The following is an 18,286-nucleotide window of genomic DNA, read 5'->3' on the forward strand; positions in this document are numbered from 1 at the left end:
TTCATCACAAGGTCTTACACACACGGTGTCCCCATGGCTGTGTCACAGAGAGACCAGACGCTCTCGCTCCTCGCCGCCGCAAACAATCACGGCGATTTGGCCGTGAAGCTTTCGTCTTTGAAGCAAGCCAAGGATATCTTACTCGCTGCGGATCTATCGGTGCTTGCTGCTGAATTGTTTCCGTATTTGGTTGAGCTTCAATCGTCTCATGAACCGCTTGTTCGAAAAACCCTAGTCGAGTGAGTGGTTATGTGTTTTATGTGGAATTAAATTGGTGATGTAGTGTTTTTGATAATGATGTTTTGATAGGGTAGAGCCCTAGGGTTAAATTTTAGTTTAGTTAGGTTTAATTGTTCATTTTATATAAATTGAAATAGTAGGAATGATTTCCACAAATTAGTCACTTTGACATTGAAGGTCAAAATGGCTAATTTAAGAGGATACAACTGCTCTTGTAGGAATAAGCCTCTCATTATAAGTAGTGTTAAAAGACTGTTTTTTGTTTTGTTATATACGAAGAAGGGACGTTCGTGTGTAGCCTCTGTCTTTTCTTAACATGCCAACTGTCTTCATAGAGTAGCTATTGTTATTAAACTTTTACTTTTGCAGTGTGTGATGCGTGCTACATGTTTATGCTAATGTCAATGATTTGAGTCGGTTATCGGCTATGGACAGACGTCTTGATGATGGTTATTTTCTGGTTGAGATTTGATGAGTTAATTTATAGTGCACTTTTTTAATCTATCAGAACGTGGTAAAGTTATTAAGAGATGTCACTTTAATACGGGGACGTATGTTATTGAACGTAGTACATTAATATATCATTGAAGTACCCCTAGCCACTAGGTTTGTTATTTGATATTTATGCATCTGAATGAAATTAACTTGCTGGCAGAAGGATGTTTTTTATTTGAATGTTCCATGCAACAAATACTATGACTGATTGAATGCTGGTGTTGCTGTATGAACGTGGGATATTTCCCCATTGTTAGGTTTTTTTTATGCTAATATGATTTTATGCTGTTGTAGGACAATTGAGGAAATTAGTTTAAAAACAATGGAGTATTCACCAGTACTGATGCCAGTGTTGTTGACGCTACTGAATGATGATGATTCTGTTGTTGCTAGACAAACCATTGTTGCCGGCTCACATATATTTTGCAAGGCTTTGGACGAGTTAGCGTTGCAGGTCTGTCTCTCACTCTTTTTTTTCTTTGCCTCTGGATCCTCATATACAACAATAAAAATGGGGGCTATACTACTTTATATATGTGTTAATTTTATTGGTTTGCACATACCTTGAGATCTTGAAACTTTATTATGGTAAATTATAGTTTCAGCGGCATGGTTTAGTGGAGAGATGGCTTGAAGAAATCTGGTCTTGGATGATCAAGTTTAAGGACACTGTCTTTCGGATTGCATTAGAGGTATTGCAACAAGCCTCAACAACTGCATTTTAGTTTTCTGAAATGAATTTAACTTGCATTTGCTGTTTTAGGCTAAGTCTGTTGGGCCAAGGTTGCTTGCTATAAAGTTTTTGGAAACTTGTGTGTTATTCTTCATGCCTGACAATGATTCTAGAGGGCAAATTACAGAAGGTATTGTTTATCCTGCATATATGTTCATGTTTTTTTTAATCACACTTGGTTTTAATCGCAGTGGGTAGAAATGCACACATGTTTAATATTATACGGGTGGCTGGTGGTCATCCTGTTCTGGATTCAGTTGCACTCCAGTCTGAAGCTAATAGATGCTTCTTGGTTTTACTTGACCTCTTGAGTTTGTCTGGTGGTCTCCCGGGTTCCATTACAATTTCTGTTATTAATAGGTGAGATACTGCCCATATGTTCTTATTGTCTGTGTGCGTTAAGTTGACATTTTCTTCATCTTCACCACACGGTTCTCTTGTGATACATATATTTAGGTCAAATGTAAAAAATATACGTAATTGTATACATTTATTTGATAGTGTTGTTTGCCAAATTTGGTGTGAATGGAGTATACACTGAATACTTGTATCAGCTTTACCTATGTATAGTTTTTGTTTGTTGGATTAGATATTCCATGTTTTCTCTTTTAATCTAATTCTTGAGAAGTAAAAAAGGAAATATTGAAAGTTGCAAGCTCGCCTACTTCTAAATTGTGGCAATACATGCGTTTTTAATATGTACCATACTTGTAAAATTTTATTTAGTAGTTAAAAACTCAGTATTTTTAATATATTTATTAACAGTCAAAATTTTTTCTGTCAAAAATTTAACATATGCTATTAAATGTGTGCGTTTGTGTTTTTTTTTCAGCTAACAGAGTGTTATGTTTTGGATTGTAACATTCACTTTGTTTCTGGACTACTTTTTATGCATATTTTTATCTTTTTGATGTTTAAGCACCAATGGTGTAGAAACTAAGATGCATATTCTTATAGCACTTTCTGAAAACTAGTGCTTTGTGTTTGTACTGCGTGCACCTTCGTCTTGGCTCCGTAGACCCCATCATCTTGGATCGTCTCACGCTTTCTAAAATACAATTGTAACTGAATATGATACTATGTCTACCGTTATGTGCTTCTTTTTGTAGAACTATAGATCTATTGCTGACTTACGGAAAACATCGGAAAACATATTTGTAACCGATGCTAATTGATTTTATCTCTGTGAATGTCTATTGCTGAAGTCAGCTGTACTTTTATTATCATCTCTGTAAAACATATAGCTTTGGGGATTTATGAAAATAAATGCGCTTAAAACAAACTGAAGGTTATTAGTACACCTTGAAGTGCTTGTTTGTAATATTGTTGCAGTAAGCAGCATGTTTGGCAGCAATGTGCAAGGTTAATCAGATCGGATGTATGCATGTAATTGTTGAATTGGCGGTACAGATATTGGGAGATAAAGCGTACATGCACAATCGGCGATAGCTTATTTGCTGAGTGCTTTGGTAGCATGTCAATGCAGTTTATAGGTTTTAAACTGTTTTTGAGATCTACTGTTCTCTCAGTGTTCTATTGTAACTGTACATACTCTTGTACAAATGTAACTTAATTGACCTTTGACATACATTGAATAATCATTATTAATCAAGCTTCTTATATTTGTTATGACACTGCTTCGTTGTCATCCGTCACACCTTGCTTTACGGGGTTGTCTTAAAAAAGTATGCTAAATACTTCCAACTATTTACCAAAAGTGATTGTTTTTTAGTGCAAATGGTAATCAAGAAGTTAAAACATAAACGGACAAGAAACCAACACATTTTATTAAGGGAAACAGAAATTCTAAATTAATTAATATTAAACTAAATTGCATGAGCCGGGAATACATTTTAAGTTGACACCGCATATGATCTTTTGGGATTGTTACTGCAGCTGTTCCTGCCACAATTTTGATGCATACTGCCATGCTGCAAACACTAATATTTCAAAACCAATATTTCACCAAGTTGATGTGTTAAAGTTAGGTTATGCAAAGTGAAGATTGATGAGTGTACAGTTGTGTAGCTTACAGTACAACTAATAATTGTTTCTGGTTGTACAGACGGAATAAGTTTAGGGTGACGCGTGCTTGCTGACAGTTAATTTGCAGTTTTACTGTGCACTGCTATTACTATGTTATTCGCTGCATTGTACTTAGTTCACATCAATGAAATACTTTCAGTACCTGATATTGTGTTTTGGTAGTATATACTCTTCTTAAGTTTACATAGTGTGATGTGGTATAGTAATGTGATTAAACGTTGGTTATCTGATATTATAAGTTTTATAGCTCTTTTTATGGACATTATTTATATTAATAAGGTTGATCATCTAATCTGTAATTACTTGCATGATTATTTTTATCAGAACAAAATAAAATCAAAATAATTTTGATTATGATTTGTTTTTCTTTTTTCAGCCTTGCTATCATAGGTCGAAGGAGGCAGGCCCTCTATAGCTCTGTTCTTTCTGCACTACTTGATTTTGATGCTAGTTTCGAAGTCAAAGGGGCCCACAATCCTAGCATACGATATTCTTTAAGATCTGCGTTCTTAGGATTTTTGCGATCTACACACCCTGTTCTTATGGAGGTAATTTTCCATAGTGTTGTCCAATGTTTTTTCTTGCATATTATACATCTTTTGCAAGAATATGATGATTCAATAAGTAAATGAATCATATTTATGTTTCTTTTTATGATAATGATGTTAGATGATATGTGATAATTTATTCTAATTTTAAACCAGTCGAGAGACAAACTGATCAAGGCTTTGAAGGCAATCAATGCTGGAGATGCAGCTGACCAGGTGATGAGGCAAGTTGACAAAATGATAAGAAATAACGAGCGGGCTTCTCGTGCAAACAAGGTATTTTTACTTCAAGTCTTGAAAGGTTACTAAAAATAATGTTTACATCCAAACCGCCTATCTATTACTTATTTATTTTTTAATTTTTCTTCAGGACGAGCAACAGCCAAGTCACATGCTTAAACGATCAACCCCTATGGACCAAGAGCACACAGTTTCCAATGATTCAGCATCAAAGAGGAGTCGTTACGGTTCTGGTTTTAATACCAACACAAGCACTGTAATTCAAAGTGATTCAAGACATGATTACTCAGTAAACCGAGGCCCCCCCACCAAGGGGCCATCACAAGATAACGGTCTGACACCTGTCGAACAAATAATTTCCGCGATTGGTGCGTTGCTTGCTGAAGGAGAACGGGGGTGCTCAATCACTTGAGATTTTGATATCTCAAATACACCCTGAACTACTAGCTGAAATCGTTGTCACAAATATGAAACATTTGCCTAAAAACCCTCCACCGTTAACCAAGATTAGCACCCGGCAAAGTGGTCTTTCAAACACTTCCCAGGTTTCACCAACTGTACAGAATCCCGTGCTTACAAATGCAGTTAGCACATCCTTATCCACTGCAATTAACCTCCAAACAGATCCCAAACGTGATTCCCGAAGGGTGAGTTTACCCTTATGGTGATTGGTTGTATTTTGTTTTCTTAAAGGTGACACTTTTGACTCATTTACAGGTTAAATGGATAATATTAGAAAATGCTAGCTAGTAAGTAAACGTTTTAATAGTCACCTGAAGCTGATTCTAAACCACCTTAATCTTGTTATCTGAAAAGTTGGATTTTTGTTGAAGTAATAATATTCTGTAATAAGAATGGGGAAATTTCATATTACCCCCCCTCTAAACTTGCAACGTTACATATTTCTTCAAATCATCCTTGAAGAGCACTGTACTTATGCATAGAAGAATTGTGTTTTCGGTAGGCCTGTAAACGAACTGAACGTTTAGGGAACCGTTGGGTAGGATGTTCATTTATGTTCGTCAACATTCTTTTACGTTTGTTCATTTAAATTCGTTACTGTAGGTTTAGTTAAGCTTTTTTGGTTACGTTTGTTAGTGTACCCATTTAACTTTTATCGTCTCATTGCAATTTAGTCTAGTTTGGCACAACACATTGTTATTCACATTTACTTTTATTTTTTTTTAAACACATTGTTTCACAAGTACTTTTAATTGGTTTTAGTATTTTTTATATTGCTTCATCTATGTTCAGTTATGTTTGTTTGTTTGTTTACGCTTGTGAACCTTTCGTTTATATGTAATGAACTAACATAAACTAACATGGACACATTCATTTTCTTAACGAACAAGAACAAGACACTTTGTTTTATAAATTGTTCATGTCGATTGTTTGTTCGGTTAACGTTAAATGGACGGACACTAACGTGCTCTGTTCGTGTTCGTTCGATTCGTTAATAGTAAAATATTGTTTAATATTGGAGTTAGATCCTAACAAACTGTTTTACAGGACCCGCGGCGTCATGACCCGCGACGTGTGACACCGCCAGCTGGAACCCAATCTGAGCATTTTATGGAAGATGTTACCGAGTCCGAGGCTGATGTGTCTGCCTTGATTAATAAACAACCTATGCCACCTGGTATCGAGTATTCATTGGATATTCTTACACCCAAAGCAGAAACCGAGACACGCATACCAGATAATTCAACAGTTTTTCAAGAACAGGCTCCAGATGAAGTTAAAGCTGACATGGAGTTTGATATCCCTAATTGTGATTCTGTCAACAAGGAGTCAAACACACAAAAGTCAAATGCACAGAATTCAATGGATGTTGATATGGCAGATGATGACCTGCCAATTCCGTTGGTGGAAGCTGATCAGCTTTCACCAAGTCCAGTTGGCACACCGGTATTGGAGGAAACTTCTGTTGAGTTACCTGTGGTTCCATCTTATGTGGAATTAACAGAACAGCAACAAAAAGATATAAAGAATTTGACAATTACAAGGATTATTGACTCTTATAAACAGTTAAGCGGTTCAGAGTTTATGCAGACCCGTATGTCATTACTATCTCGGCTGGTTGCTCAGGTGGGGGTTGAGTTTGACTGCTTTTTATGTTCTGCTTTTGAGGCGGTATTGTTATCGTTTCTAACATTGTATGAAAACTTTGTAAAAGTGACCATACATTTTTTTATATCCGAGATAATAATATGTTTTTATTATAAAATATTAATGCTTTGAGTGTAATGTGGTTCTTGTGACGTGGCATGTTCATGTTATCGTGTGAGCTTTTATGATCAACGAGCAATATATAAATCAGCATTACTTTTTGTACAATTTTAATAAATTTGGTTTCAGTGATAACGCAAGTTCTGTTTTTAAAAAGAATCTCAAGTTGAGTTGACAGTTGTGGGAGAATTTGTCTAAATTTAGAACTTTTGATTCCTTTGACCAGAAGTAAGTCAACCTGAAACATAGTTAAGAAGAGTGAGTAACAAGCAAAAGCTATTTCACATATAATGTCTTAGTTTCATGTAAAAGATTATTCCAAATTATAATGAAGTTTTACAACTGACAGTTTCTAAATCTGATTTTTAGTTATAATTCTAGGGTTAATTATAATAAACTCATAACGATAATTTGTGCGTTTAAATGCTGCAGGTTGATGCTGATGACGATGTAATTGTCTTGATACAAAAGCATATAGTTTCAGACTACCAAAATCAAAAGGTATCTGATTTAAATATATTTAAATCTCTAAAAACTTTTTTTTAATTATTGATTTGCATTTTCATCAGGGACACGAGCTCGTTATGCATGTGCTATATCACCTGCATGCTCTCACAATGTCAGATACATCTCAAGATTCTTCAGTGGCCTTTGTATATGAGAAATTCCTTCTGGGAGTGGTAAAAAAATAAAATATACTGACGTAATAAATTTACAATAAACTTGAGATTGACTGTTATGCGATTTTATATTGTAGGCAAAGTGTTTGCTGGATGTTTTGCCAGCAAATGATAAATCGTTCAGTAAATTATTTTGTGAAGCTCCTGTATTGCCTGAGTCAGCATTTAAGCTGCTTGATGAAATATGTTGCTCAGATAATAATTATGGAAAAGATATTCGTGACGGTGATCGTGTGCATCAAGGTCTCGGTTCTTTGTGGAGCTTGATTTTAGGACGCCCTAATAACCGTCAGGCGTTTTTGGATATTGCTTTGAAGGTAACTTGTTCTACAAGTTCCACAAAATATGTTGATTGTTGTATTGTTTCTCACATTTGATGGATCTTTTCAAATACAGTGTGCTGTTCATCCAAAAGATGACATTCGTGCAAAAGCTATTCGACTGGTAAGGCAAATTACAATTTGATACTTTGGTGATGCAAGTTATAAGTTAATGCTTGATATGTTTGTTTCTTTTACCAGGTGGCAAACAAACTTTATGTTATTGATTTCATATCAGAGAAAATTGAGGAATTTGCTACAAACAAGTTGCTTTCAGCTGTTAACAGACCAGTTTCAGATGCTGAGCTGGCAAATGAACAGCAAACAGGACAAGAAACATCCATTAGTGGTTCTCAAATTTCAGAGTCCGGGACTTCTGAGAATGAGTCAGCGACGGTGCCACAATCTGATTCGCAAAGTGATTCATCAATGTCACTTGCTCAAGCTCAGCAACACCTTTCGTTGTTTTTTGCATTATGTACCAAGGTTATTTTGTCATTTATATTATTACTACACTAGAGTTACTCGTATTAAATTTTAGGGCTGTTTAAATAGCTCGCTTGAAATCGTCTCAATTGTAAACGAATCGGGCCGAGTTGGCTAGGTCTGTAAACGAGCCAGGTTCAGCTCAGCTCGTGGCTCTCTCATTATTTTGCTTGTTGAGTCGTTTAACTTACAAAATTTGTGAGTGTAGCAATAATTAATAATCACATACCAACCAACAGCTTTATCATAAAAATAAGCAGAAGTTATGATTCATTTACTTGTTTAGATCATCATATTCTTGCAAAAGATGTATGCGAGATTACAAGTGCTTTATGCGGTTCTCACAACTCTCAACATAAAATTGGTTTTGTAAAGAATGCGTCCCTATATCCATGTGTAAATAAAAAAAAAAGTTAAACCTGGCTTGATGAGCTTTGAGCTGGCTTTAGTTTTTGATAAACTGAGCTGAGCCCGAGCTCAACATTTCGGCCTGTTAAGATGAAAGAGCTGAGCCCGGGCTCCCCGTGGCTGGTGTCACACATACTGTTTCAATTTGTTTGCATTGCTGATGTCACATACATACTGTGTGTTCTACTTTTGTGCAGAAACCTAGTCTTCTTCAACTTGTATTTGATAGATACGATCATGCTCCAAAGGCTGTTAAGCAGGTGGGAATTATAGTTCTTTTGTTATCCAAACTCAATTTTCATTATTTCTCTCGTGTATGTTATTGTATGCTATAACATCAGTTAAGAAACCACATTTCACTAATCTCTTTTTATTTTTTTAATAAATCCAGGCTATCCATCGCCATGTTCCTATTCTTGTTCGGGCCCTAGGTCCATCATATTCCTATTTACTCAAGATAATATCCGATCCACCCCAAGGAAGTGAAAACCTCCTGACACAGGTATATATTCTTATTTTTTTCTAAATATGTTTTTGTGACAAAGTATTTATTAATATAATTTTATGGTTTCTACAAGGTGCTGCATGTTCTATGTGAAGGCACAACTCCTTCCCCTGATCTGGTTTCAATTGTCAAGCAGTTATATGAAACCAAACTTAAGGTAATATATATTTTATGATTTTTTTACTGCCAATATTTTACATGACATGAACTTCTAATATTTTTTTTATTATTTATCTCTTTTGCAGGATGCTACAATACTTATTCCAATCTTGAATTCCTTTACCAAAAGCGAGGTTATTTACTTACCTTTACTATGTTTATTGGTTGGTATTTGGTTAAATAAGAAATCATAAGGTTTTCGGGTTAAAAGTTCACTTTTCGTATTGTAATGTGAAACTGTTTAGTTTTCTTGGAATTCTGATCTTTTTACTTTTCTATTTCAGGTTTTGCCTATTTTCCCTCGTCTTGTCCAGCTTCCATTAGACAAGTTTCAGACGGCTATGGCTCATATACTACAGGTTTCAGTTATTCTAGTCAAACCGGCCAATTTAAAGATTTTAAATAAACAATGAATAGTACTTAAAAGCTTGTAATTTTATGCAGGGTTCAGCTCATATGGGTCCTGCATTAACTCCAGCAGAAGTATTGGTTGCAATTCATGACATTAACCCCGAGAAAGATGGCGTTCCACTTAAAAAGGCACGCTTACTCTTTAACTTATTTGTAAAGTAAACTGTTTGTTTGACTTACACTTTTACCTTGTACATTATTGCAGGTAATGGATGCATGCTCAGCTTGTTTTGAGCAGCGTACTGTTTTCACACAACAAGTTCTGGCAAAAGCATTGAATCAAATGGTATTATTGTTATTTTTCGTTTTCATCTTATAAATTAGTGTATATATCATGTGTTTTGAGATTTTTCGTAATTGTAATCTTTTTATAACTTTTAGGTCGATCAAACACCTTTACCTCTTTTATTCATGAGGACAATAATCCAGGCGATTGATGCTTTCCCCATGCTGGTATTTAACTATCTATACAATAATACACACACACACACATATTTATATATATATATATATAGATATTTAGATAGATATTTTTGTTTTTATATTTTTCTGTTAATACTTTGAAATTTAATGTTTGATGGTATATTTGGCAGCTGGAATTTGTTATGGAGATACTTTCCAAACTTGTTAGCAGACAGGTGTGTGGTTTTATGCAATTACTCGTACTTTTAAATTGCATTTCAAAATATAAATTTGATGTCTATTGATCCAAAGTTTACCAATTTTTTGCTCTTTTATGCTAAGTGCTTTTGTAGCTAATTTCTTTATCTTGAAAAGTTTCATCTAAATTGATTATATTCGTTTAGTCATATTTTCTAAAATAATAATATTATGTTTCTAACAATAATCTAACTTTGTCCAGTCATATAACTGTTTTCGTGTTTCTTCAGGTTTGGAGGATGCCAAAATTGTGGGTTGGATTTCTAAAATGTATTTCACAAACGCAGCCGCATTCGTTTCGTGTATTATTACAAGTATGTTTTGTATTTTCAATCATCTTGTTGGTCTTTTAATGGCTTATTTTCTTTTCAAGCTGTTGGTTTTAAATATTAATATCAAGTTGTTGTTTCAGTTGCCAACACCACAACTCGAGGGTGCATTGAACAAATATGGTAGTCTCCGGAGCCCACTTGCTGCCTATGCAAACCAACCAAGTGTAAAAGTCTCCTTGCCTAGGTATATATGTTTTTCATATAACATGTTTTTCATATAACAACCACCGTCATTTGTTAATAGTAAAGGATAATATCTCAAAAAACATAGCTTCTCAAACATAATTTTAGCATCAAAAAGACAAAAAGTCCCCGCACATGTAAAAAAGAACATGAAAAAATCACTCAATCGAATTTTGCTATATTAAGGTGTGTACAGTTTTCTAGAATGCATGTACTTATGAAAAAAATTGTAACACAATGACCCGTTATGTCTTAATTTAAAGTTTGATGACATGACGCTTAACTTTTTACAAAAAAAAACACGTGTGATCATTGTTTTAAATATTCTTTTCACAAGTGCAAGCATACTAGACAAGTGTAGGGACTTTAATACAACAAAGTTTGTTTAAGTCACTTTTTCATATTTTTATTAAATGCGTAAAGAATATGCCAAATTTATGTCGATTTTAAAAGCGTTTATGGAGAATAGATTGATTCCTTTCATAGCCGATATTATTAGAATATATTTAGAAGATATATTATTTGTATTATTGGTATTTATCTTATGTAATTATAGGGTGATTATGTTTCCTCATTAGAGATAGGTATCATTGTATTCTCTCCCTATATAAAGGGATTATTGTTATCAATGAAAGGAATCAATCTATTCTCCATAAACGCTTTTATGGTATCAGAGCCTCGGTTCTGAATACCTATCTCTTTTCTTCTTCCAACAAAACCCTAGTTTTGTAACAAAAGCATTCGGCAGCCATGTCTAAACCAGATACGCCCCTCATTCTTCCCAACTCAAACCCTTCTTTACATCCTGCATATTCTGTAAACAATATTCAGTCCAAAATTCGAACCCTTGATGGCGATAAGGTGACCTACTCAGCCTGGATCAAATTATTCAAGTTTAATGCGACTGCTTATAGGGTGGTCGATCATCTCGATGATACCCCTCCTCCGGCTGTCACCGATCCTGCTTACCCGGCCTGGAAAGAGTTGGACGCGCTGGTCTCGCAATGGATTTACAGCTGCGTCTCAGATGAGTATCTACACCGCATATTGGACACCGAAGCTTCGGCTCGTCAAACATGGCTGAAACTCGAAAAGATTTTTCGTAGTAACAAGCGTGCCAAAGCTGCTGCCCTCGAAACTCAGTTTGTTAACCTCACTCTTCCCGCTTGCAGTTCCGTTGATGATTATTGCAAGCAACTCAAAAATCTTGCCAATCAACTCGCTGATGTAGACCAGATAATAACCGAAGATCGTCTCGTACTACAGCTTGTTCGTGGCCTCTCTAAGGAATTCGAAACAACCGCTTCCTTGATCAACTCTCAAGCAGTTGATTGGGACACGGCTGTAGCTATGCTGAATGATGAAGTCATTCGACAGGCAGCACGACAACACCAGTCCACGGTACTTCTAACCCCCGCAGCACCTCAGCCTCAACACTCGGCTCCACGGTACTTCTAACCCCCGCAGCACCTCAGCCTCAACACTCGGCTGATACCCAACATCCATCTCCACAGCCTCGGGACAACATCCCGCCCCCACAATCCGGAACTCCGTACCGTGGTCGTGGTCGAGGACGCAACAATCAACCTTATCGTGGCAGAGGATCCCGCGGGAGAGGCTACCGAGGTAACAGTTCTACTCATTCCTTTAACAATTTTTCGGGCCAGCAATATTACCCACAGTGGGCTTGGTGGAATACTCCACCTTGCCCATACCCGACTCAGCCCAATTGGCGGCCCAATACACCTCAGCCGGCACCCTCCGCCAACTTCACCGGGTACCCGTGTCCTACACCCTACAGCCCACAAATGGCAGCTCCTCCTGGTTTCAATGCATTATGCCCATCTGACTTAAGTGCTGCCGTGAACAACATTAATCTTGGATACGCGGACCCGACTCCCTTCATGGATACAGGTGCTGAACGTCATGTCACTGACAACCAAGGTATGATTCATCGCCCTGACTTATTTCCTGTTAACACTAAACTATTAGTCGGCAACGGACAGTACTTACCAATTGCGGGTTCCGGCACTGGTTACCTACCAATACATAACCGAAATTATATCCTACCTGACCTACTTTATAGCCCACATATCATTAAAAATTTATTGTCTGTCCGCCGATTCACCCGTGATAACAATGTTTCTATTGAATTTGATCCTTTTGGTTTTTCCTTGAAGGATCTCAAAACGGGGCGGCTCCTTTCCCGCCACAATAGTACGGGCGACCTCTATCCAGTCACTCCTCCAACATTACCACCACAAGCTTGCTTCATCACCGCTGCTACTTTGCCTTGGCATGACCGTCTTGGCCACCCCGGCAAACAAGTTTTTGATATTTTGTCTCGCAATTTTAATTTTCCATGTAATTCGAACAAGCTTTCTACTTTTTGCAATTCTTGTCATTTAGCCAATAGTAAACGTTTACCTTTTTATGAATCTACTTTTACGTTTGCTCCCTTTGATATCATACATTGTGATTTGTGGACATCTCCTATTATTAGTAAAACCGGCTTTAAATATTACATGGTCCTAATAGACAATTTTTCCAACTTCGTGTGGGTGTACCCTTTAAAATATAAATCCGAAACTTTTACCACATTTACCAAATTTCACCGCCTCATAGCCACCCAGTTTAACCGCTACATCAAAACCTTTCAGTGTGATCTCGGGGGGGAATTCGATAACCATGCCTTCAAAGACTTTGCTCACCAACACGGTCTTCTCTTCCGTTTCTCCTGCCCTCAAACCTCTTCCCAAAACGGCCGTGCGGAACGCATGATTCGTCGACTTAATGACATCATACGCTCCTTACTCATTCACGCCCATCTTCCACCTTTATTTTGGGTAGAAGCACTTCACACCGCCGCTTATTTACACAATATACTTCCAACTAAACGACTAAACTTTTACACTCCCACATTCACCTTATACCTTCGCCACCCTACCTACGACCACTTACGAGTGTTCGGCTGTGCTTGCTACCCTAACACATCGGCAAACCAACCACATAAACTCCACCCACGGGCAGTCCGGTGCATTTTTCTCGGATACCCATCTGACTTCCGTGGGTATCGGTGTTTTGACCCTACCACGGGTAAGGTCCACATTTCCCGTCATGTCACCTTTGACGAGCACACATTCCCTTACACCATCTCTACACCAACATCCCGCTACTCATTCCTTGATGATGCCATACCCCCCGGGTTCATTTTCAGTCCACCAGCATCTCCCACAGCCTACCCACAAACTCAGCCCTCACAGCAGCCCCACAGCAGCCCCACCCAGCAGCCCTCACCGCAGCCCCCAGTCCTATATACATATGCTCGTCGTCCTAAACCTTCACAACAGCCCAATACCGCTCCGTCCCATCCAAACCCCACCCCCACGCCGTCCCCTGCCACCACAACCGTACCCCTCCAACCTACAAACACACACCCCATGACCACCCGCTCCAAAGCCCACTGTACCTTTGTTACCACCACGATCTCCCCGGTCCCCACCTCTTATGCCAAAGCCTTTGCCGACCCTAATTGGATGTCTGCCATGCAGGCTGAGTTTAGTGCTTTACAGGTTAATGAGACATGGGAACTCGTCCCTAGACCGGCCGATCGGCCAGTTATCCGGTGCCTGTGGCTTTTTCGCCATAAGTTTAAATCTGACGGGTCCCTTGAGCGTTACAAAGCTCGGCTAGTGGCTAATGGTAAGTCACAAACTGCGGGACTTGACTGTGACGATACCTTCAGTCCGGTGGTCAAACCGGCAACTATACGCACCGTTCTCTCTATTGCTATCTCTCGTTCTTGGCCAGTACATCAGTTAGATGTCAAGAACGCCTTTTTGCATGGCAACTTAAATGAGACTGTCTTTATGCATCAACCACCAGGATTTGTGGATCGGCGTTATCCTAATTTTGTATGCAGGTTGAAAAAGTCTCTTTATGGACTTAAACAGGCGCCTCGGGCTTGGTATACCAGATTTGCCACATTTTTAGTATCGCAAGGTTTTCTCAGCAGCACGTGCGACAATTCTTTGTTCATTTTTTCAAGGGGATCTCAAACCGCCTATCTTCTTTTGTATGTTGATGATATTGTGTTAACTGCCTCGACCAATGACCTACTACAGGATATCATTCGTATGCTATCACGGGAATTCTCGATGACCGATTTGGGTCCGCTATCTCATTTTTTGGGGATCAGGGTCACACAACAATCTGACGGGTTCTTCTTGGATCAATCGCAATATGTGAAGGACATTCTCCCTCGTGCATCTATGTCTTCTTGTAAACCATGTACCACCCCTGTTGACTTGTCTTCCAAGCTTAGTGCTTCGGATGGGTTACTATTTGCTAATCCTACTTTATATCGAAGTCTTGCAGGAGCTTTACAATATTTGACGTTTACTCGTCCCGACATTTCTTATGCGGTTCAGCAACTTTGCTTGTTTATGCACGAACCTCGTGATCCCCATTTTGCGTTCTTAAAACGCATCTTGCGGTATCTACAAGGCACTGTTGACTATGGTATTCGATTACGTAAATCTACCATCACTTCTTTGGTTGCTTACTCAGATGCTGATTGGGGAGGTTGTCCAGACTCCCGTCGTTCTACTAGTGGGTACTGTGTTTTCCTTGGGGATAATTTAATCTCTTGGTCCTCCAAGCGCCAACCTACAATATCACGTTCTAGTGCAGAGGCGGAATATAGGGGTGTTGCTAATGCGGTTGCGGAGGCGACTTGGTTACGCAACTTGTTGCTGGAATTACATCTCCCGCTCCGTCGGGCTACGGTGGTCTACTGCGACAACGTTTCAGCTGTTTACATGTCCGATAACCCGGTTCAACATCAACGAACGAAGCACATAGAAATTGACATTCACTTTGTTCGGGAAAAAGTTCATGTTGGGGATATTCGCGTTCTTCATGTCCCCTCTCCATTGCAATATGCGGATATTTTCACCAAGGGCTTGTCACGCCAATTGTTTCAGTTTTTTCGTTCCAGCTTGAACGTCTGTCCTACGCCCGTTCAAACTGCGGGGGAGTCTTAGCCGATATTATTAGAATATATTTAGAAGATATATTATTTGTATTATTGGTATTTATCTTATGTAATTATAGGGTGATTATGTTTCCTCATTAGAGATAGGTATCATTGTATTCTCTCCCTATATAAAGGGATTATTGTTATCAATGAAAGGAATCAATCTATTCTCCATAAACGCTTTTAGATTTGACATTTTTCATGAAAAATGAGAAAGCATTTGGTTTTTTATGATGGTAACCCTAGTAAATATTTATGATGTAATTACACATTGTGTTATGTTATCAAAGTTACATGTACATAAATATAGGCTCGTGAAACTAATCAAAGTTCGTATGACAATCGGGCTCGAGCTCGTTTAATCTCGGCTTGAAATGAGCTTTTGGCAAGTCGATTACACATCTAGTTTCAGCCCTGATGTATCCGAAAATCAGAATCATAATACTTTTCAAATATTGAAAACCGATTATTGAGCATTGAAAACCTGTGTATTGAGATTAACGGTTAACATCTTGTTTGTTCAGGTCTACTCTACAAGCTCTGGGCCTTGCAAGTGAACCACAAATACAGCAACAAAATCTTCAAAGTGCCAAAGTTCAAGGGACATCATAATAATAAAAATAATCATAATACACACCTCGCCATAACAGTGTTATTTGGGACCTATCTACGAGTGTACAAAGAGGCGTGTTTCCCGAGTAAATATAGAATAGCGTGTTGCTTGATGCTTATCGAGAATTTGAAGTCAAAACAGGGTTCATAGGCAGGGCTGACTTTTGTATCATTAATTCATTGTTATCTTTTGTAATTCCCTGTTTGTTTGTGTTACTGTTGATACAGTAGTAAGCACTGTAGGAACTTTTTGTCATTTTTTTTTCTTTTCAAATTAGGATATCTTTGTGGAATACTGCATACTTCAGTAAGTGTAGAAATGAAAGTCCTGTAGTAGGCTAATCAAACTATTTTTTACAGTTTAGTAATAACAAAAACCAAATATTTATCTAAGGATTTAACATATTGAATGTTATTTGAGTGTAAATTTATTATTTTTATTATATATAAATTTGTGATTAAATATTTAAAATAATAAGTTTACATATGTGTACATAAACAAATTAGATATATATGTAATAACCAATTATTAACATATAAAAATAGTTAAGAAAAGTGATTGATTGTTAAGAGTTATAAAAATTTACATCTGAAATGAATTTCTATATAGCTTATTTAGAAAATTAGTTGTTTTTGTAATATATGAAATATTTTCCAAGGTGATTTTAAATAAGTTCATATTATTATACATAAAAGTTATGAACTCATGAAAAACGGTTGCCATTGTAACAGTGCTTTCTTATTATCATTATCTTGTTCAACTTATTAGGAGTGTTTGTGTTTTAGTTCAAAACTATAGGACCGTTCAAACTAGTAATTGGTTTACTTACATGACTCCCTTGATAGCTGTATTCAAACCCAGTTATGATAAAAAGTGGTAAGTCATGGACAAAAGGATCACCCAGTTTGAATGTTTGATTTTGTAATTTGGTGAAATAAAGGAAAAAAATTCATTGAATCCAGTTCAGATGCATATTGATCTGGATTACATGTGCACAAAATAACCGGTTCCGGGTAGTACCCGGTGGGCCCAAAACCCGATTTGAACCTGATCCTACCGAGAAATCCCTACCCGGTTCCACTTCCACCCTTCATATTTGATATCGGTTCCTACCCGTTACCAGTTCATACCCAAAATACCCAGCTAAAAAAGAGTCATTGGAACCAGTTCCTACAGCATTATCGCCGTTTCTAACCATTGGAACGGATGTGTAATTGTGTATAAACAGTTGTTGGTTGGCTGAGTACCTAACTCGAAAACACATTAACAAACACAAAAAACACCAAAAAAAAGTCTTCGTTTACTTTCGTTTTACACTCACCTACACCTCCATTTTTTCACTCACACCACGACTAGACTAGTTATGGCAAGTGCAAACAAAATGAAAGGCGGGAAGAAAGCGGCTTTTTCATCGACCCGGTCAGTATACATGATGACCTGAAGGTTGAGAGGGTCGTCCCGTATAACCGCAACCAAGATATATGGTGCAATTGGGATTTGGTGCAGTTGGTCATTGGGGAACCTAAGGCCCGTTGCAAAGACCGTGTCCCTTCTTAAAACTTGATACGAACTCAACTTTAAAAAAACATATTGATAGGAAATTTTGCTAGACGCTAAAATAAATTCCCGAATCGGATCAAGCCGAACTGGGTGGGGATGGAACAATATTTCGTTACAACATGAAAATGGTTCATGATAGAATGACGAAGTACGTGATACAAGAAGGTTTGCCGTTTAACCACTTTGACAACCCTCGGTTAACGGCTATGATTCGAGAGACGCTTCAACCTTGCTACACTCACTTAAGTCGTACTACCCTTAGACGTTATTGTTTAAAATTGTGGTAATGTGCAAAAAATGATTTAATTGAATTTTTTTGAACTATAGAAACGAGTGTCAACTTAACTAATGATGTTTGGTCGGCACCACATGGTTTACCAGAATCCTGCCTTTGTGTCAC

General features: G+C 37.5%; 1 pseudogene across 1 annotated transcript; it reads left to right on the forward strand.

Annotated features, from left to right (window-relative positions):
• The first annotated feature begins 20 nt into the window (after nt 1-20).
• Nucleotides 21-16,670, forward strand: LOC143557699 (uncharacterized; annotated as a pseudogene). The gene is made up of 26 exons (XR_013139616.1): nt 21-239; nt 1,030-1,189; nt 1,335-1,427; nt 1,499-1,598; nt 1,660-1,828; nt 3,891-4,062; nt 4,219-4,338; nt 4,433-4,949; nt 5,812-6,390; nt 6,964-7,032; nt 7,101-7,211; nt 7,289-7,528; nt 7,608-7,655; nt 7,733-8,017; nt 8,623-8,685; nt 8,817-8,927; nt 9,004-9,087; nt 9,176-9,223; nt 9,374-9,448; nt 9,534-9,629; nt 9,706-9,786; nt 9,882-9,953; nt 10,094-10,138; nt 10,391-10,474; nt 10,573-10,676; nt 16,238-16,670. The product of XR_013139616.1 is annotated as an uncharacterized LOC143557699 (transcript).
• Nucleotides 16,671-18,286: the final 1,616 nt, after the last annotated feature.

The sequence above is a fragment of the Bidens hawaiensis genome, unplaced genomic scaffold (genome assembly GCF_021521415.1).
Source record: "Bidens hawaiensis isolate Kalapana, Puna unplaced genomic scaffold, B.hawaiensis_p1.1 tig00019083_1, whole genome shotgun sequence".
NCBI classification, from domain to species: domain Eukaryota; kingdom Viridiplantae; phylum Streptophyta; class Magnoliopsida; order Asterales; family Asteraceae; genus Bidens; species Bidens hawaiensis.